Source organism: Odontesthes bonariensis, chromosome 21, assembly GCF_027942865.1.
Source record: "Odontesthes bonariensis isolate fOdoBon6 chromosome 21, fOdoBon6.hap1, whole genome shotgun sequence".
In the NCBI taxonomy this organism is placed as follows: Eukaryota; Metazoa; Chordata; class Actinopteri; order Atheriniformes; family Atherinopsidae; genus Odontesthes; species Odontesthes bonariensis.
Window position 1 is genome coordinate 11,036,409 of NC_134526.1, and position 21,921 is coordinate 11,058,329.

Consider the following 21,921-nt stretch of genomic DNA (forward strand, 5'->3'; position numbering starts at 1 on the left):
TTTATATGGCAATACAATAAAGCAATGTGCCCAATTGTGTTGTGGGCAGGTTGTTATATTGTTAAATATTTTTGTTTGTTTGTTTTTATCTCTGTTTTATGGGATGTATGTTTTTAAAACTTAAAAGCACTTTGGCAACTTCTTCATTTTAAAAGATGAATATAAGTTGTCTTAAAAAAGTATCCATGGATCTTAAGGCTTTTAAAGAGACACAATTTCTATAGAGCTTTATAAGATTTTAAGATATGAATCTAATCAATACAGTGAAACTGCAGATTAAATGTACTGTATAGACAATCCTGCATTTTCTTTTCTTTTTTTGGGTTGCAGATTTAGGTTTAATTTCATATACATGTGGTTTTATTCAAATAGCAGCACTGCACAACAAAAGCTGTTTTGCACTGAGCAAAAATACAACAAATTCCCTCATCGACCAATGCAGAATATCTAGATTATAAAACAAATTAGTGATCAGTGCAGGTGAGCAGGCTTCTCATTTACAGCAAACACTGACCTGTGCTTTCTGTAGTTGATGGCTCTTCATCACTGGTGAGAGATTAAATCAACTGGAACCCATCAGTGTTAACTCTTCTGTAGACACACTTAAACCTGCCTGTTACTAGTTGATGTGCTTTTTCGGCAATATCACTGTGCTACTAATTTGTTGTGAGTTCAAAAGATGCATCACTGTGTAACATTACTCTGCAGTAATGTAAACAGCCAGTAGACAGTAGAAATCCTTCAGGCTCAAGACTTTCCCCTGCAAATATTTCAATGTTCATTCGCAAAGTTATCATGGTAACATTCAAATAGTATTTGATGATAAACGAACAGCACATATTTTTTGTGGGAACAAGCTTGTTTTTATGCAAGTAGATGATCCCACTGAGGGATAATGGGAGACAGTGAATGACACCCAGAGTTGTCTGAGTTGAATGTTTTGTAGTGAAACAGGGGACACTAGCCCATAAAAGGATGGTCCAATCTCACCATCTAATGTTTAGAACAGATTTAACATGCTACCTCCTTCTTGCAATCTTGATAGTTCCTGGGAGGAAAGGTATTTTTATTTGGCTGAGCCACAAAAACTACTTGATTAAGTTAGATCCTAATACTACTTGGATAGGTTCGGGAAAACAGATACTAAACGGGCACTGCAACATTACCCCAAAAATGAATACAAAAGGATTTCTGTTCTGGATGAATGAATCTTCGACCTTTTCACTGTAGTGTTTATGTTGTCACCACTGCCTTCGGCAGGACTTGTCACCTTGACGACAAAGCAGGCTTGTCTGACAGACCGAGGTGACATGAGAATGACCTCTTTACATGCTTTAGCCATCAGTGGAGAAACCTGTTGCTTTCCATAGTTATAGCTTGATTGTTAAGATGGTATGTGCCTCCATCACATAATGTGGATTGCAGATGTGCTCATTTCAGGTATTTCTTTGAGACCAGGCAGCAAAAAAAACCCAAAAAACAAGAAAAACCCCACAATATGTTAATTTATCTATATTATGATGTAGATAGTAATAAGACAAATACACTGAGCAGCAATCACACTTTTGTCCTCCAAATGAACCATTCACTGTTCCCATTCACCTAACTTCCCATAAGCACACACCACAGTCTTATTGTTTATGTTGGAGAAACACTGCGAGAGACCTGCATAGATGAGCTCATCAGACACAGATCAAATGGGAATTACATTTTCTGTACAGTACATGCATAGAAAGGATCAAATACACGATAGAAAAATGTTTCAAAAGATACCAAGGTGTCAGAAAAATACCAAGCTTTGTATGTTTCATCATTGCATTGTATAACCATCTGATCACATACATGTAAAATCATGTGTATTTGTCAGTTATTTGTGTAATCACAGCTAAAAACCAGTTGTGTTTACACTATAATTCAGCCATTTCTGAACTCAACTACCTGAACTAAGTTGCTGATATTTCTGAATTATTCAGTCACTTGTAAAGAGGGCTGTATGATATGTGCATCTGCATGAGAGGTGTGTCAATTATTTATGATGCTGAGAGTCTCACTAGATTGGACTCAGTTATTCATCACCTAATATCATTGTGTAAGCCAATGCAGAATAAGAAACATGAAGCCTCTGCAACCTTCTTCCTCTCTGCTAAGGCAACACAGTCAGGAAGAGCCAAGTACAATCTCACTCTTTTGAGCCACCACTCTCAGGGGCATCCTTACACACTGCACTCCCATGAGAGGGGAAGTGGTCTTACTCTCCAGGAAGGCAGCAATACTGATGACTCTTGAGTCAGAGGCACAGAGGGGCTTCTGTTATGGTGTTTGCCACTTTCAAACCCATTGTAACGCTTCAAAGTTCAATATCGAGTGGGTCAAAAAAGTCAAATAGTCAGTAAACAAATACACAGTCAGTAACATGACAGTACCATCACAGCCACACGCACAGGCTAACTTGAAAGTTCTTCACTTCTCTTCGTGACTTGAGATGACACAATTCAATTTGATTCTACCTTTTGGTTAATTCATACATAAGACGGAGGTCTGTATTCAGAGAGTAAGCACACCAGAGCTTCCTTCTCTCTCTCAAAGTGGAGTGCACCAAGTTAGATATACTGGAATTCCCTTTCAGTTTGATTTCAAGTTGATGTGAAATCTAGAATAATGTTTCAAAGCATATTCAAATGATCTCCCTTTCTTTGTATATCAAATACTCACCAGTATGTGGCCCCACCAATGACAAAAAAAAGTAGTTTTGTTGGTATTCTTAATGGTATTGTGAAGCTTTGATTACTCACATTGCAGTCATTGCAGCGAATAAGCCCAACCCACTTCCATGTCCGTGTTTATAATGTGTCTGTTCTAGGCATTGGATTTTTGGCCACAGCTTTGGACAGTTGAACATGTCAGATACCACACATTTCATTAGTGTTACTATAGTTGATTTGATTGCTTCACTGTCAGGTAAAAATAGTACATGGGACCAGATCCAACTCACTTAAGTGTCGTAAAAGTAGGGCAGAAGCCAAAGGAGGCTAAGTGCTACATTATGTCTGTAGCTGGAATGTCCTTTAAGAGCTGCTTCACTGATGAGCACACACAAGCCTCCAGGCGGCTCAACATTTTACTGTGTCACCTTTATTTTCCCTCTGGATGTTGCATTACAGAAAATTTATAACAGTGTGCATTCCTTAGGGGTCGGAATTAGTGTATATCACAACAAATAAATTCCTATTTAACCTCTGTGTCAGGTTTTGACTGACTTTTTTCTAGTTTTCATATTGGCCAAAGGGATGGCTTATCTTTTTATGGTGAAATAATTTGCTGAGAATTTTAGAGAATAGATAACAACCAGTATGTATCAACAGTGCAGATGCTGCTGTAAAAGCAAGCAACTATGATGTTAGTATGTCACAAACATGTCAGGTTAATGCATTTATTGTTAATTGTAACATGCATGGTTACAATTGTTGCTGGCTCACGTTGTTGGCTTTTTTTCACCTATTTCTTTTCAAGATTTTGGTGAATTTGAGGTGTAGAGCTTGAAGTAAAATACAAACTGTGATGTACTAATTCATGACCCACGAAAGGCAATGTTGCTGGACAATGTGGCATTTCAGTCTTTTTAACCTCTCAAGTGTTTCCTACATGTTGTCAGATAGAATTATCTGCGATGTGATCTTACCAAAACCAATTAGACTAAACAAAATATGCATCAAGAATTCTCAAATCAAAATGAAGACACTCCTAGGAGACACATGCCAGAACAGAGCAGATTAATTAATCCTTACAATTAGGGGTCTGATGAAATAAGAGCTGAATGTTGCCACTCCCAAGACAACTGTTAACAAAGCTGTTCTGTTCTTATTAGCCCTAAAAATTGCAGCTTCCGCTCAACATGTTAAAGTTTGCACAAAAAACACAAGTTTGACTTTTTTCAAAGCAAAATTTAATTAAGAATGATTCGCTTTGTTTACATAGTTTACTTTGTGATTTTCACTGATATAAGGAGAAAAAATAAATAAAATCAATTCATGTTTCATATTGTTTTTTGAACATTACTGTGTTGTAACCACAGTAGATTACCAAAATGCAGCTGGAGTGTGGTGACATAGAAATGCCTTTTAAATATATGTTTAAAGCCCCTTATTTTCTTTCTTTCTTTTTTATAGGATTTTTGTTGACCTTCAACTAAGTTTTGTTGAAATTTTGGCTTCAGTCAACAACATAATCTCCTGTTGTTTTTTTCTCTCTCGTGTCAGATGATGCTATTCGTGATAAAACACTAAAGTCATCATCATCCCCGGAAGGGAATGTCAAAGCAGTGACAAAAAACATGTCCTCATAATGAACCAGTGAAAATGTTAATGATGTTCCATTCTTTGCACAATAAATAACTTTTTTAAACATTAGTACTAAGTGACTTTGGAGAAGTTAATCTGGTACTGATGGCAAGTGATTTAGACTGCTTATTCTTTAGTGTTAACCACTAATTCACTGATGATTATGCAGCAGCAAACTGTTTTATCATTTACTTCCTATATTATTCACATGAAACAGAAACACATTAATTAATTTAGCTTTGTATATTACCTGTCCTAGGAGTTTACAGAATATACAGTAACAGACTCCTGGACTTGAAAAGCATTTAGTAATACTACAAAAGACATGATCATTACAATGTGAAAAACTCAGCCAAACAATATAGCATTTCAGAATTGGTAATAAAAATACTAAGATTACCAATGCTTAATAAAACATCTTCATACAGATCTCCTAGATTACAGTAATAGTGTTTCAAGAATAGTGACCAACTTGCCGTGACAGCATAGGTCAATCAGCACCGCAGTCTCTTACTTGAAATACTACAGTACGTACAGATCAATGCAATAAGCTGATTTTAGAGCAATGCTAATAAACCCACCCACTTCCATGTAGGTGTTTATAATGTGTCTACTTTGGACAGTTGAACATGTCAGATACCACACATTTCATTAGTGTTTGTCACGTGTAGGAGGTGGCGAAGAAGGAGTACCCAGGTGCAGACACAGCAGATGACCAGAAGACAACAGGAGGTTGATGGTGATCTGAACTAATTTATTCCTTACACAAAAAAGTCGGCAGGGCCAGAAATGCTAAAATTAAAAAAAAAAACTGGAATTAAACTAGAACTTGGGACAGAACAAGAGGTTGTAAAGATGAGGATCTGTCAAAGAATTAATGAAACCAGGATTTAAATACGGAGGAGGGTGATTGGTGAGTGAAGACAGCTGAGGGAAATAACACAGGTGGAGGAAGTGGAGCTGATGACCGGAACAAAGAGAGACCGAGGAAACAAGTGAGGAAGGGATGGAACCGAGGCAAGACAGAAAAAAACCCTAACAACAAGAAAGAAATCATGACAGTGTTACTCTAGTTCATTTGATTGCTTCACTGTCAGGTAAAAATATTTTGGGACCAGATCCAAATGACTTAAGTGTTGTAGGTTCAGGAGGTTTTGATTTAGAGATCAGTTAGTCCCTGTTTGAAATAGTTTTATTTGGATTCACTCAATGACTCAGATGTTCAGAAATAACATAGGTGGAAGATGACATCTGTATCCATGGTGATAAAGGTGTGGGTTTAGTTTCAGAAATAACAGTGAAGTCAGAGGAGAAGTATTTAAATGCTATTTTCTTCAGTGCATGTACAGCAAGTACATTTATATGCTTTATCTTGTCAAACTTTTTTATAGAAAAAAAGTGATGATTTAAAAAAAAAAAAAAAAGAATGTTTCAATTGCTGTCCTAATAATATTACCTGGTAATAACTGCATGTAATGTTCTTAATAGAAAACTGGTAATTCATCATAAATTGCTATGATCCCATCCAGATTATGGCACATGGACAGAACTATAGTGACCTAATTCTAATATTGCTTAATATGACCCAAGCTTGTAGCAGTATTAGCAGTGGTGATCTAATTAGAGTTACGGTTACTGAGTATGCAGTCATGTACTAGAACTACCACAATACTAATCACCTCAAGGCCACAGAGCACCTTTAGATCTGCATGTGTACTTCAAAGGCACCCTTTATGGCACTCATTAAAGGAGGGAAATGGTGTTGTCTCCATTTTCGCCACCCATTTGCCAAAATTGAATGTGTTGCCAAAGCACAAAATAAAACATTGCGAAAACTGCTCGTGGAGCTTGAATGGGGGGCTTTAGTTTGTAAATGACTGTGCACTTCTGTCTCCTTGAAAAGCAATACAAATTTACTGCTAAATTATAGGTCCCCCAGAAGATTATAATGAAAGCTTCTGAAGACTATGTTCAGTATCCAGCTCCCATAGGGCAAAACTTTCCACGTGTCAGCAGGGTATTATTCTGGGCATAATTAGGATCAAGGTGGATTGAGAAATCAATATTGGGCGTGCGAGCAAGGGACGACAATAAAGCTTAATGAGCAACATGATAATGTTAACTATTTTATCCCTCGTCTCTGTAAAAATGTTTTGATGTATAAAACCACTTTCTCCACTCCATTGTTGTCTCAGTGTGTTTTTGGGGTAAACATGAAGAAGCTTAAAGCTGTGTTCCAGTTTTATCCTCATTATGTCTGCTGGAAAAGTCTGATGTGTGAAAACACTTGAGGCAAAAGCAGTTTTTGGTTTGTGGCCAGGCTGTCTCAGGTGTATTAATGTGTTGTACCTGTCAGGGTTTTTTTTTATCTTTGTTCCAAAAGACTCATTGTTCATGACATGAGCAGCCGGGGGCCAAAGACTGGAAGTGTATCCTGAGTACAGTTCAACAAGGGAATGGTTTCCATGCTCTGTATCATTGTGGAGAACACTTAAACTTGTACTGAACAACTTGAGATAAAACACCTGAGGAAAGGTGAAAATACATTTTTTCTGGGGTGCAATGAAACTGAGATCTAGAAGAGATTATATTGCAATATGACCAATCCATCCAATTGTTCTCGAGGCAGTCTGGAGCAAAAAGAGTGGGCCAGTCAGCTGATGACACTAACAAGCGTGCCTAGACTCCACTAAAACTCATTATCACATGATGTAGACTTACCTGTACTCATACTGAAAACACATTATTGTGATAATAAATAAAAAATAAATAAAGCTGGTATGCGTAGAGTTCTGAAGAAACGTTAATGCCTTATGTGCACGATATAACCCTAGTAATCACTCTCTGACCATTCTCTCTGCATTGTTTCATGTCACCTTTAATTATTGTCTCAGCTTCTGTGGGACCTTTAACAAAAGAGCACCAAAGAAGAACCAGATGCCATGAACTGGAAAAGAGTTTTTATAAGCTGCGGCGCTAGTGAGGCTGAACTCTCTCATGTCATTTAAAGCTATGGTAGGTAATCCTAGAGAGCTAGCAAGAGAGCTAGCAAGATTCGAAAGTGTCCACTCCTCTAAGCTCCACCCCCCCCCTCCCCATTCCGTCAGTGCTTCATCCAAAGCCGGTGGAACCGCATGCGCACATGGAGCAGGGAGCCGGCAGAGGGGGGCGTAGGCAGAAAGCAGAGGCATCTGATTGGTTTTTTGTAGGCGACCAATCCGAGATCAGCGTCCCGCTGATCTCGGATTGGTCAGCTTTTTCTCAGTCCTGCAGCTGCCACAGAGGTCTGATTATTTTCGTCCCTTTTTCTAAATACATCTTGTATAGATTTCTCTCAGGATAGACGGACCATTTCACCCAGTATTACAAAATGTGTTTCTGAACAGGATTACCTACCATGTCTTTAATACATACATAGTTAAAAAACACTTGTGCTTTTGTTGGTTACAAAATAATGATTGCTTAAAATGTTTTTTTGTTTTTTTTGTCTCTCCACTCAGTCTCACTCCCAACTCACCAAATGCTGATTGTTGGTCAGGAGCCGGTGTGTCAGTTTTAAACACAGAGGACAGGCCCATAGGATCACTTTGGGATAAGCAGAGTTCCCCAAGCTGGTAACATAAAAGGGAGGAAAAAGTCAACAAAGCTGTCAACAACATATGTATTTTATTGGTTATTATTTAAGCCTGGGCATGAGGTTTTCCTAAACTCAACAAAGTACCTTTATAACTGAAGCTACCCAAATTATCTTTAAAACCTAACCTCAATCAAGTATTTCTAATGAATAACAAAATAGCACTGTAGCTTGTCAAAGGAAGTAAAAAAATAAATAAATAAATCTATAAAAGATGTGAATAGCAGTCTCGGCGCCGAGGCTTGAAGCCTGATTCTTACTCGGCGCAACCGCGCAACTGTTCTGGCTCGAGAACCATTAATGACGTCATCGAAAGCGCCAGCCCCTTCACAGTTCCTTCAGCTCATAAGCGCAGTTTGCGCCGAGTATGCGTCACATTTGCAGTTCTCTCCAGACCAGCGGGCGTCACTGGTGAGGAAACAAGCTGAAGAACCGGACGAAGAAAAGCATACGAAGAAAGCATACACAATGCCACCTGTGGTGTCACGTCAGCAGAGGCTGGCACATCTGATGCGGAATGAATTTACTCTGGGTGTAGAACTGTATATGTATCTCAGAGCTAAGCGGCTGCGGCAAAAACAGAAGAGAAGGTGGAATGTTCGTCCTTTGCAACAAGACGAACTTTGTCAAACGTTGTCAAACGTTGTCCTTTGGGACAACGTTGTCCCAGTGTAACTTCATAGACGTGTCGTACAGATGTTTGTAGAGGCGCACCCTCTCGGTCACCGCGGTCTCTGCAGTGTTCATGTTTCCTTTCTCTTGGTCAGCTGTTTCCGGTTGAGCTCGCGCGAAGTCAGAAAAAAAGTTGTGTGCGCGCCCTTGCGACGCGCGAGGATTTTTTAAGGCTGATTCATACTCGGCGCAACCTCGCTCATACTAGCTGGTCGCAAATGGCGCAAACGGTCACGTGTCCCAAAATTCCGCCACGCCCCCCTTCGCAAGCTAGAAAATCCTCGCGCGGCGCAAGGGCGCGCACACAACTTTTTTTCTGACTTCGCGCGCGCTCAACCGGAAACAGCTGACCAAGAAAAAGAAAAAATGAACACTACAGAGACCGCGGTGACCGAGAGGATGCGCCTCTACAAACATCTGTACGACACGTCTATGAAGTTACACTGGGACAACGTTTGACAAAGTTCGTCTTGTTGCAAAGGACGAACAATCCACCATCTCTTCTGTTTTTGCCGCAGCCGCTTAGCTCTGAGATACATATACAGTTCTACACCCAGAGTAAATTCATTCCGCATCAGATGTGCCAGCCTCTGCTGACGTGACACCACAGGTGGCATTGTGTATGCTTTCTTCGTATGCTTTTCAGCTTGTTTCCTCAACAGTGACGCTCGCTGGTCTGGAGAGAACTGCAAATGTGACGCATTCTCGGCGCAAACTGCGCTTATGAGCTGAAGGAACTGTGAAGGGGCTGGCGCTTTCGATGACGTCATTAATGGTTCTCGAGCCAGAACAGTTGCGCGTTTGAGCCGAGTATGAATCAGCCTTTAGCTTGCGACGGGGGGCGTGGCGGAATTTTGGGTCACGTGACCGTTTGCGCCATTTGCGACCAGCTAGTAAGAATGGGTCAAAGCGAGGTTGCGCCGAGTAAGAATCAGGCTTAAAGGTTGTATCTGAACATGTGTTCTTTGCTTGGGGACATTTTTGTCCGTCCCCCTCTTTCCCCCTGACAGATCATGTTACCTGCTGATCTCACAGCACTCTTGAATTAGGTATTTCTCTCATTGCAATCAGCCCAATTAATTCACTTACCGCTGCGCTGGGATAATTTGCAATATAGAACTGTTGAAAATTGATGTGAAGGGCTCTTGACCAAGCAGTATGTGATGAGTTGGGAATGAGAATGTGCTGCAAGCCTTGGTCTTGCATCCACCCAACACTGCTATTTTAGCCTCCATATTGACTTAAAAGCTAGTAATGAAGGAGACTAAAAAAGTTCCTGTCTTGTCAGCACAGGAGTGTTTGTGATAGATTGACCAGTCATTATAACATTTTTCCTTTGTTACCGTAAAATAAAAACACTAATGTGATGTCCTCAAAGCTAAAGGTCATATATTGTGAGCATAAGGTCTTGATTTTTCTGTTGCTCATGTCAGCTCTTTTCACTAATGAAAACATTTTGTGACACCACCTCCAACTAACATTAATCCTTCCCGCCAGCCCAGTCATTATGGAGTTGTTTGTTCACTTGTTCTGTGCTCAGTCTCAAATCCATTTATTCTGTTGTTGACTCAGCCATCGGCTCAGCTGCTCAATCATTTTGGCAGGATTTTGTCACTCAGGAGGTGCTTGGACCCTCATTCATTCAGCTATGTTATGAGTTTTAAATGATCTCCAACCTGGAAGCGCTCATTTGTCATCTCTATTTACTTTAACGCGGCATGACAACCATGATTAAATGTTGTATTGTCTGAGAATTACCAGGGAACGCTTTAGGAACAGAAGCAGTTTAAGGGCAAGAGGTATACAATCCACAATCAAACATCTATCTGTATCAGTTGAGAATAAGATCAGAATGTGTAGATTTTTGGATTGAAGTTGGGACATAATTAAATTGTTTTGCTGACAACTGCATTTTCCAAAAGCATCTGAAGGATTTTTGATGATTATAGTGGTGTTCCACTGTAATTATCCTCATCAAATATTTATACACGTACCAAAATTTAAAGCCTGCCACATCGTTGCTCACTCTGTCCTGGTGTTTTCTTGCAGGAAGCAGTGTGAGGCCTCAGTAGGAGAGATAAATCCAGTCTGGGAGTGAAGCCTTAGCTTCAAAGGGGAATGAAAATCAGACACTGAAGGCTGCCTCATATGATTATCTTATTCATTCAGTAATCAACAGTTGACACCACAGGCTAAATATTCTTTGCCTGACTTAAGCGTACTATAATATATCATTAAGGAATTCTGAGGTTCTATATTCGTGCTTCTGCAACGATTCATGTATATGAATATATATATATATATATATATATATGTATGCTGTTCACTGGAATACATTGCATACCAAATTCCCTGTACTACACATACAAAGTGTATATATGAACTAAGAAAAAGAAATCACCCCGGCACAAAGGCTCATGTTAGAATTGTTTTGCTCAGTTTAAGAATGTCTTCCTACCAGCGGGATGTTCCTGCTTTGGTTTAGATGCCAGAAAAATTTCAGGGGGTGATATTTACTGTTGCCATATACCAGTGGTGGATTAAGCTTTATGTTACATTCGAGCATCTTGTGTGAAACAATGTTCACAGGACTGCTAGCAGGAAATGTTTATTAAGAGAATCTCCATACAAAACCCAGAGCATGGTTCTCTGGTAATTCTTTGTTGCACACATAAATTGAAATCTTGTCTTTCAGACACATTCACACTACAAAAATACTTTGAATAAAGGAGACAAGACATCAGTAAAAAACAATGCGTTTCTTGTAACTATTTTCTTTTGTACTGTTTTGGTGTTTTGTACCCTGCATTTGTCTGATGATTTCAGCATCTGCTGTAACTGGCAGAAGCTCTAAAATCTCATCATCTCTCATGAGAATCCTTTTGTTCAATGGTCCTTCATGTTCACCGTGAGATGTGTGTATTCCTGTGGTTTAAAGCCAATTACAGATCCTTCATATGACTGCAAGCTTAGTTTTGGTGTAAACATTCTGAAACTCATTGTGAACACTTCACTGTAGGGAATGTGTCTCATTTTTTTTGGCCAATATTTTTGCACAAATTCAACAATTAGGTAAACCTAAGCATTAGTTTTGATTTATACAAAGATGGGAAAGACCAAACATTAGATCAACAGGAATACAAACGTAGTTCTATCAGAGTCTTCTTGAGAGTTGTCACTGAGTGGCCATTCAAGGAGCTGCAGATTTGGTCAGTTGTGGTTTGTGAACTTGTGGACAGCACAATTGTATTCTCTTCTATTTGTTCTACAGCTGGTAGAGATACCATACATGAATAGGTCACCATTTACACATGTGCTTCAGTTTTTACACATTCAATTTCCCATTTAGCTTTCATCACAACCGGTTCATTTCTGAATCCTAGTTTTACATTTATTTGGGTAGGGTGGTGCCTTAAAACATTAATGATAAACTGAAATGAAAATCACAGAGTTGTGGGAGTGTATACTGTTTATTTTCTTATACTTGTCTTTGTTCTTCAAAGGAAGCTTTGATAAAAGTGTGTCTGTTTTCTGGCCACAGATCTGAAATGATTGTGTTTTGATTGTGGCCTGAGATAAATGTGCCAGAAAATTTGAATAAATACAAGAAGGACAGATCATTACCTTTGCAAAAATCCTGCAGGTTCCTTTTCAGGAAACACTTTTTAATTCCTTGATTTGTTTTCATGTGATTTGATTCTAGCTTGTCTTGAGATCTCTTTATTCTTGTTTAAGTAATAGAATAATGAAACGCTTAAGACATTCATTGACTCTGAAAGATTGTGATTCATGATTTCTGGTCTGACATGATAACCCACTGAGCTGATTGAAGAGGCTGACCTTCACAAATGCTTAGCCAAAACCGGTGCCAAGGGCAACCTCATTTTGGTATTGGATTATTCTTACGTTCTTAATTAGTACGTCTGGGCTTTGGATGAAGCAACCTGCAACCTTCAAGGAGCATCCAGGCAATTATATGTATCACAAATCTAAATCTAAGAGGCAGCTGGATAAAAAAAGATTGTTTATGAGAAAGAGAGTTTCAAATGGTATTGATCGTGCTGTATGTTTTTCAGATATATTTCTGTTAAACCATTAGTTCATACATATCAATATACTTTAAATTCACATGTACCCATCCTTGATAGGAAAAAAATGCTATTGGAATGGTTAATTCCAGTCTGGGTTGTGTTAACCCATTACAACCTAGGGCAACATATACATAATTTAACCTTTCAAGCCTTTTTACAACAAAAAGTACTGATAAGCATAAGGGCAAAGAACAATAAAAGCTGCAGGTTAACCCCTGAAACATTTTTCTTTAATTATTAGAGGTTCTTTTGAGACCAAGACACTATCAGGTTTTAGGTTTTGGGTTTTATAGAAGCCTTAGGTCTGCACGGCTACTCCACAACTAATTCTAATAGAAGAAACTACAGGGCCTCACGGTTATGTTTGGCTCAGTCTACAGATATTCTGGGCCAATCTATCCCTGATTCAGCCCCCTGGTTGCTCAGGTGAGAAACCTTCATACATGCCAGTGTTTGTCTCAGGTGATCTGGTACATTAATATAAGCACAGCCATACTCATCCTTCTAAACTGCAAACTCAGAATGATATCAAACATGTTTGAGATAAAATCTAAATGATTATGATCACAGAGCTGTTGCCAGATGATAAACATTTTGGCCCTCAAGGGCTGATGAGATGCAGTTAACATAGTTTGGGTTGTGAGATAACCCAACACAGTCTCAAAAATTTCAGTAGGCTATGAGTAAATGATATAGGGTGAGATATCAGTAAAAATTTGAAAAGTATTGCTTTGCAAAGGATTACAGAATTTACTTAAATTAAATCAATGTTCCTGCCCAATAAAGGCAGCTATTATCATGTACTTTCAGTAAGTTGGATAACTAGCTCTTCCCTTCGCATGAGAGGTTTAATAAGAGAGACCTGACTGATGTTTGAAAAGAGCAGAATCACACAACTTTGACCTCATAATGCCGCGAACGGACCATTAACCATTCAAAAAATGTTGCCTCTCGTCATGCTACTATTTATTTTTTTATTTTATTTATTATTTTATTTTTATTTATTTTTATTTTTTTTTATAACCCATCCACCACCCCCCCTAATGGAGGACCTTTTTTCTTCTTTATCCTTTTCTTTTTTTTTCCCTTTTTTTATTTTTATTTTACAATATGTTACAGTTACATTTTATACACCACCCCTTTTACCGTGAAAACAATAAATGCTATTGTACCGGCCACCATGCCCCATAGGGTGCGATCGGGGGCTACTCCCCACCCCCACTAGGTAATGGAACCGATCAAAGGAGCCCAGAGAGAATGATCTAATTTGGAGGAAGAGGCTGTCTCAAGACTGATATGATCCAACAAAAGGTCTCTATATTGGTTAATGCAAAGAATTTTTTTATTTTTCCAATTTAAAAGAATAGTTTTCTTTGCAATACATAAGGCAGTGCAAATCATGTGAATTGACTTTGTCTCAAAGGTCATGTCATCTATGTGGGCTAGTAAGCAAACTGATGGAGAGGGTGGTATTTTACATTTCAGACACTTTGACAAGTCTTCACATATCAGGTGCCAGAACCTCTGGACAGGTGGACAGAACCAAATTGCATGGATGTAATTATCAGGTATATTGCCTGTACATTGCAAGCAAGTGCTAGATGATGCAAAACCCATCCTGAACATCCGTTGACCTGTATAGTGTACTCTGTGAAGAATCTTATATTGTATCAATTGTAAATTAGGATTTTTAAGCATTTTAAAAGTTCTTAAACATATCTGGGACCAAAGGTTTTGGTCAAAGTTGACTGACAGATCCGTCTCCCATTTCACAATGGGAAGGGATATTGATTCGTCTATGTTAGACAATGCCCTGTAGATTTTTGACAGTAATTTGGGAGGTTGAAGATTAAGGAACTCTAATACCCTTGATGGTATTTCCAACCTAGTTTTATGCTACTATTTAGAATCACAATATTCTTGGTATAACCTCTGCCAGACACCACAGAAAACATCCAAGAAAACAACTCAGTAAATGCTCTCAAAATCTCATCAGCATAAGTCCCACAATTCCTTCCAGCCAATTCCAAAGAAAATTGAATGAGATCAGATCTGTCTATCTCTATTGACTAGCCAAGTGGCACTGGTATTTGATTTAGCTGTAAATAAACCATTGCTTTAAAAGCCCACCCTTGCACAAACATTATCCTGATGTTTTAGCCCATTACAGACCTATATCTAACCTCTATTTTACCTCTACAAGCTCTGAAAAAGTCGTCTTAAAAACCATGGATTGGCCATTTGTAGAATTACGGTTTGTATTATGAGTTTCTGTCTGGATCTAATGTACACCATAGTGCTGAACTACATTATTCAAAGTTACAAATTACGACCTGTAGAGCCTTTGTCTCTTTGGCTCTTTGCTCTTTTTAAAAAAATCTTCAAAAACATTTGACTTGAACACAATGAAGATCAAGGAAACCACTTTGAACTTGTTTTTTGTCATATTTTTGATAAGTTCCACTTTGTACATGTATATGATGTGTCTTCTATACTTTCACACAATCAGAGTTAGTTGTGGCCTTTCACAGGGTTCTGAGACCAATTCTTTTCTCTTCATACACACTTCCTATCAGCAATGTCATCACAAAACATACATTTCCATTGTTATGCTGATGAGCTTCAGCTTTTTTTTCAATGAAGCTTTAGGAAACCTATCAGTTACTGAAGTTATGGACTAAGAGACATGTCTTAGAGACAATAAGGCTTTGATGAGCTATACTATTCAACCTTAAACTAAGGTTAAAAACAAAGTAATTGTTTTTGGGCCTGAAAACCAAATCAAACCAAAAATCAGAGATTCACTCTGTAACATAATTACTCTGGATGACTTTGCCTTTGCTTCTAGTGCTACTGTAAGGAACCCTGCAATCATTTTGGACCAGGATTAGTCTTTTAATTCACATTTTAAACAGATTTGTAGAACTGTCCTTGTTCATCTATGTACCCAAATGAGTAAAATCCTATCCCAAAGTGACGCTGAAACCTAGTCCATATTTTTTGCAAACCTAGGCTAGACTACCAATATTTGAGCTGTATTTTAATCAACAAACATATTTTTCTTTACCTGATTTGTTTTTTTATCATCACAATTTTCTGTTTTTTTTTCTGTGACTTGTGCTAACAGTTTTATTCCTATTTGTAATAATATTTCACTGCTTTTTGCTAATGCCTTTTAAAAGTGTTGTTGAACAAAATGCAAAAGTTTAAAAGACTAATAAGATTTCCATGCTTGTTTGTTTTTTTTTTGTATAGTTTTTGCTCCGTATAGACCTTTGTGTTGCACTTGTGCTTGAAAAGTGCTACATAAATAAAACAGGGTTAAGTTCTAATGAGGGAAACCTTTACAGTTGAAGACCAGCTCTTAAGTATTTCATTACACTTAATGATTTCCTTTAACTGTGCTGAAAGGTTGAGCAATAACCGGTTTAATCAATGAGATTGGAACATGTGGAAATGAGCACAAATACTGTAGTGGATCATAGTGAAATGACTAAAACTGTCTCTGCCGTATCACATCAGGTTTAAGATGATTTGGAAATGCCACATTAAAGGGGAACGTGGGTTGGTCTGCTCTGTTGAAACACATTTATCAAGGATCTTTCTTTATCTGGATAAAGAAGTATGAAAGCAGTGATTTGAAAATTTAATATTTGTTTCTTTCTCAGATTAACTTTTAGTTTTGACCAGTGTTCTCAGTTGATTAAACACCTATCAGGCATTTTTCTGCATCCATAGACGCTGCGTTGGATGAGCTATGTGCTTCAGCTCTCTGAGCCCCTTTGCCTCTGATCAGTTTGTCAGATTGACTCAGTTAACAGTAGACTGGAGTGTGCACCTGTGACGTGGCGGCAGAGATTATTTTTATGCTGCTGTTCATTAAGTCAGGATGTGAATTCCACATGAAGCTTTTGCTGTCCTCATGTTTCAGCTTTCTTCTGGCTCCTTTACTTTCCTTTCACCTTTGTTACCGACACCATAGCTTTCAGATCTTGAGACGCTGTCCTGAATGCTCCTGTCTCCTAAACAGTGGGGTCAAGAATTTCACCATGAGGGCTTATGAGGTAACATACAGTCAGGCCTTTTCATTTATGATACATCGTCACTAAAAGAGTTGGTTCATTATGATATATCTCTAACCATAGCAGCAACCCTAACAACAAATCATTGTATAATAAGGTGTAAGACAAAGAAAGATGTCGTGCTAAACAGTTTACAGATTTACAAGTAATCCAGGAAAGGATATCAGAATGCAATTCTGTTATTCTAGTATTTGTGTCTAATCTTAACTGTGGAGTATTTTATGCCAAACCTTAACTAATTATATTGTAGTGTTTAACCAAGTGGTCTGCAATGTATAATACTACAGACAGATATACATAGTCGCTGCGTTTACTGCCTCAGCCCATTGCTGCAGTACATCAGCATGTCTGTCATATTAGCCGTGGCAAGACAGGCCATTAAACTAACACAAGTGAATGTCAAGTTGCGTTTTTATAGGATTGAAAATAGTAAACGTTTTTAATTTCACAGTACATTTGATTCATTCAAGAGCTTATGGTGTACAAAAAAGTAAAGTAATATTAACAGATGTTCAAGAGAGGGCTTATTAATGTTATATTTAAGAGGTTAAGTGGAATATAATATGTTTGTGAAGTACAGGTTTGATTTATCTTCCCTGTAAATATCTAGGAGGCTTTCCTTTATAAAATGTTACAGTCTTTTTTTTTATGGTATGAACTTTTCTGGTGCTTTGGGTCAGAACACAGAAGATATGCATCACTACTGCAACAACTCCTGATAGTATAAAATACAGAACAAAGAGAGATGTAGTGCTAAAACCATTTCCAGTATGCTGGAGCTGTATAGTGCTATTTTTATAGCCTTAATAATAATACAAGCTGTGGTGTGAACATATGAAATCACAGTAGTACTCCCCATGATCTTGTCATGTGACCCTGTGATCTTGTATGGACAGTGTAGTGTGATGGCAACAGCCCCAAGCTGCCCAAAGTACAGTTAGGTTAAAACATCAGCATTTTACATGGGAGATGGACTCCATCCCCCAATCCCTCCCACCTCCCAATAGGTATTTTGTGGCCTCTTAAATATTTTGCCATATCTTGTGATGACTATTTCACAAAATATCCACTATGCAAAGAAATACAAAGATTATTTCTGTGGACACAAATCAATATGTTACATTTCACATTTTTTTGCTGTTAAAAATGTTGGGAAGTCTATTTTCATATATTTTCTGTAAGTTTTCTGGTATATCATATTTCACACACTGAGTGTTTTAAATATTGTATTAAACATCTGGTAAGGTTTTCACAAACGACAAACTAGTATTTACAAGTGTTTGGCTGAAGATGATATCATTATACGTCATTAGCTTGATGTGCAGTAATATCACTATTAGATCTTGGAGTAATTCCTACTTTATATGCACACATGCGAACATAGATTGTTGTTGATAGGAGCATATTCAAAGTGTATTACAAAGGTGTTTCCAGTTGTGAAACCAACGCAGATATGTGCTGAATATTTCATACTTTCAGACTGCGGTAATATTGGAACAGGTAATAGCTGCATAAATCTGGTAATTGGTAAGTCTGTCCATTTTTATTACGAGTATTGTCATATTACCACTTTTTCATTGAGTGGTTTATGGCAGTCAGTGTATAATCCCTCACTAACATTAATTTTGTGGTTTTACTATTTCTGATTAATAAATGAAAGAAAAAAGAAGGAGCTGAATACACCACTGTGCTTCCTTCTGGCTGCGCATCTGCTGAGTTTTGCTCACAGATCAAGTCTGCTCATCCATCTTCTATCAGACTTGGTATTTACTTGAGAACAATTGCCTCCCTTTAATTTGTAAAACCCAAACAAACTGTCAGCACATCAAGGTGTTATCTATTTCCACCTTACCGAGCCCCCTCATATTTTGCCTGTTGCAGTAAACATCTCTGAGCTTTAACTTTGAGACTCTGATGTTGTAATGTGCAGCCAGGGAGCAATTCCAGATAGCAAAGTGTACTTTCTTTACTAGGTATATACACAAACAATAAAAGAAATGTCAACAAGAGTAATAGTGTCATTAAAGGCTTATAAATATATAAAGAGATGTTTGCCTTTGATTTATTCAATTAATTGTCTCACGCAGATCCCCTCAACTTTAGATTACATGTGAGGAAATGGATGGCTCGAATGGCTCTCAGTTGGGCCCTTATTGTTGCTGTTACTTTGAATGCACCACAGAGGATTTGATTGAAGGAGCTATATGTATGAGCTATGTGTGCTTTTGGAGCAGTTCATTTGAGCACACGGGTCTGCTGCCGTTAGAAGAAGCACAGAGTTAGATGCTGAGCATATGGCACATGCTCATCCTTTGGAATGTGATGTCCAGGGGCCTTGTTCCAAAAACAAGCACCAGACAACTGAAGCCCCTCGGGCTGTGTTTGCCTTTGCGTAGCTCATGTGAAATTGATGAGTGGCACACACTGATCCATGCTGAAATGGGACAATACCCGAAAAAAAAATGTCAAAATCATTCCCCTCCATGCCTCCTTTCAAGCGCAAACATCTTTCCTACCTGTTATATCTGCCAGCTATGTGAGTTCAGGGATTCAAATTATAGGGTCACATAAAGAGTAAAGAGCCCAGTTGTAAGCAGCTTCACATGCTTCATAAATCACAGTACAAGTCAAGCGCTAGATGGAAGGGGTTAGCGTCTGCTGTCAAGGCAGACATCTGGAAGGAAAAGGGACATGCAGCCATATTGTTCCTCCCCCAAGAGCTCCTACATAAGTATTACATTACAGCTCAACGATATGACATGTTATTTCTTTAGCTAGAAAATCACGTTTGTGGGGAAGTGATCTCACAGCACAAGCATAAACCAAGAGCAGGACTGCCAGCATCTTTCATTTCCATATTATTAGTCCCACACTGGGCCTTTTTTGGTGTTCTCTTTTTGTCCTTGATGAGCTCTTATTCCCAGCTTGGAAAGTTTTGTGATATTTATCCTTTTTCTTTTGCAGACTGATCAATGTTTATCCTAACACAGAGGACTCTTGGCAATGTCTATTACCAATAGTCTTAAAATGTCCAACAAAATTGGCACTTTGATTATCCAAACAATTACACTTTGGATTGACCTTTTTGTGCGTCTTCTCTCAGATTATTTGTCGCGTCTAAAGAGAGCTGAGAGACGCATAATATGGTGTAATGAGTATATAGGCTTTATTTTGTTACAGACCACCGTCAAGCTGATAGATGTAGTTTTCAAGATCAGATGCACAACAGTTTAAGTGTATGTAATTGACATTATCAATCTGTATCACGATAAAAGTCTTCTGAACAACTAATCGGTACAAGAGAAAGTAATTTAGTTTCATGTGTCCAGTTGCATACTGCAATACAGTATTCAATAGCACCATTAAGAAAGACAGTGTGTGAGAGTGTAAAAAGGCTCTGCTAGTCTTACAAGAATGTATATTTTTTTCTAAATTATTTAATTTATAAGTTACTTATTTTTTGTTGAGAATAACCAACTTAGTGGAGGGAATGCTTCTTTTTTCTGCCCCGCTAAAGGCACATAAGTGTAACACATAAAATGTCTCTAGCAGAAAATGCTGTGTTATGAAATTGTGATATTTCACACGTTCACTATCATGGTCATTTCCCTGACTTTTCTCTCACATTTTTTAGTTAAAGTTCTACAGTGTCTCTAACACAGACTCAAGTCATCTAGGAATGTTAATGACCTTCTTCCCCTTCCATGAGTCTCTCATTGTGTGGATGGATTCCAACTCTACATCACTAACTACAGCTGATGACACTATTTTGCAGTTAGAGTATTTTCAGTGGAGCACCTTGTAAACACATTTATTCTTTTGTTTTTTTTACTAAATTCCCAGACTAATTGCATGCTTGTTAGATCGCTGTACTTTGTGGTTACCATGAAACTCTAAATGCAAATGTTATTGTGCTAACGTTGAGGTCGTAAATATGGCCTAAAGATATACAGAGCCACTAGCATGAACTATTTTGAGATCGGCTTTAACATGGTTATCATTTGATACCTTCTGAATAAATAAAGAAATAAATTTGTACCATTTGACCGAGCACAGCACTATGGATGTCATATTCCCTTCTCCATCCCTGAGAGTTTTTCTGAGCTTTACCTTCATACTCCAGTCCCCATCTCCCATTAGTCACACTCAGTGATCCACCAATAACCCCTCATCTTTACTTCTGAGCTGACTCTTACCATCTGGCTGCTCTTGTCTGACCCAGTCTCAGTTTCATCTAAGTAATTTATACTCAGAGAGCAAGCCCATATACAAAACAATAAGCCAGGCTGTTAGAAGCCAGGGCCAATACTCCAATGTTCAGTTCAGTGTTTGAAGCCTGCTGTGTGGAAGCATTATCACCAGCTATCTCAGGGCATGCAGAGTGTTCTTGATGAACCTGCCACTGCCTCAGAGCAATAACGCATTTTGCTGGAGAGCATCTATGAGATGATGGCCGCGGTATCAGCGGGCAGCAGATGATAATCTTGCACAGTCAACGTTGACAAGGATAATCAAGTAGCTTATGGCCATCATGAGAGAAAACCCTGCCAGATGAGATGTGCGGAACCTCTTTAATAATTAATTTTCTGGCAGTAGAATTTTCCGTGCGGGCAGCGTTAACCTGCTGCTTGGCTATTTACAGACACCATGGGAGAGTCTCATGGCCTAATGTGCTCTGAAGAGTTGCATTGCTTGGACCACAGAGAAAACCCATTTTCATCATGCTTCTGACCTGACTTGTGTAAAATTTAGTTGGGAAAAATGGTCCCAGACACTTCATCTGCTCTGGTACTTGTTATTATCACAAAGAATGGAGAAGAAAGTGATTTTGATTTTCCATTTTCTTTGTTGTGGTCTCCTTTCTGCCTTTTGTTTTGAGGCTTTTGACATATCATGTTAGGAAGTCTGAAATTTACATGTAAATCACAGCATTTCTCTCGCTAAGCTTTGCAGAGATTCATAGTATTTGATTTTACAGTGTGAGGAGCCTTGTTCAATACAAAAAAGGCCTAGACTATGCAGCATTTCATGAATAGAAATGGGAAAAATAAGGATGCAGTTTAAAAATATCTGTTTAAAGATTATTATGGACACCTTTCTTGATT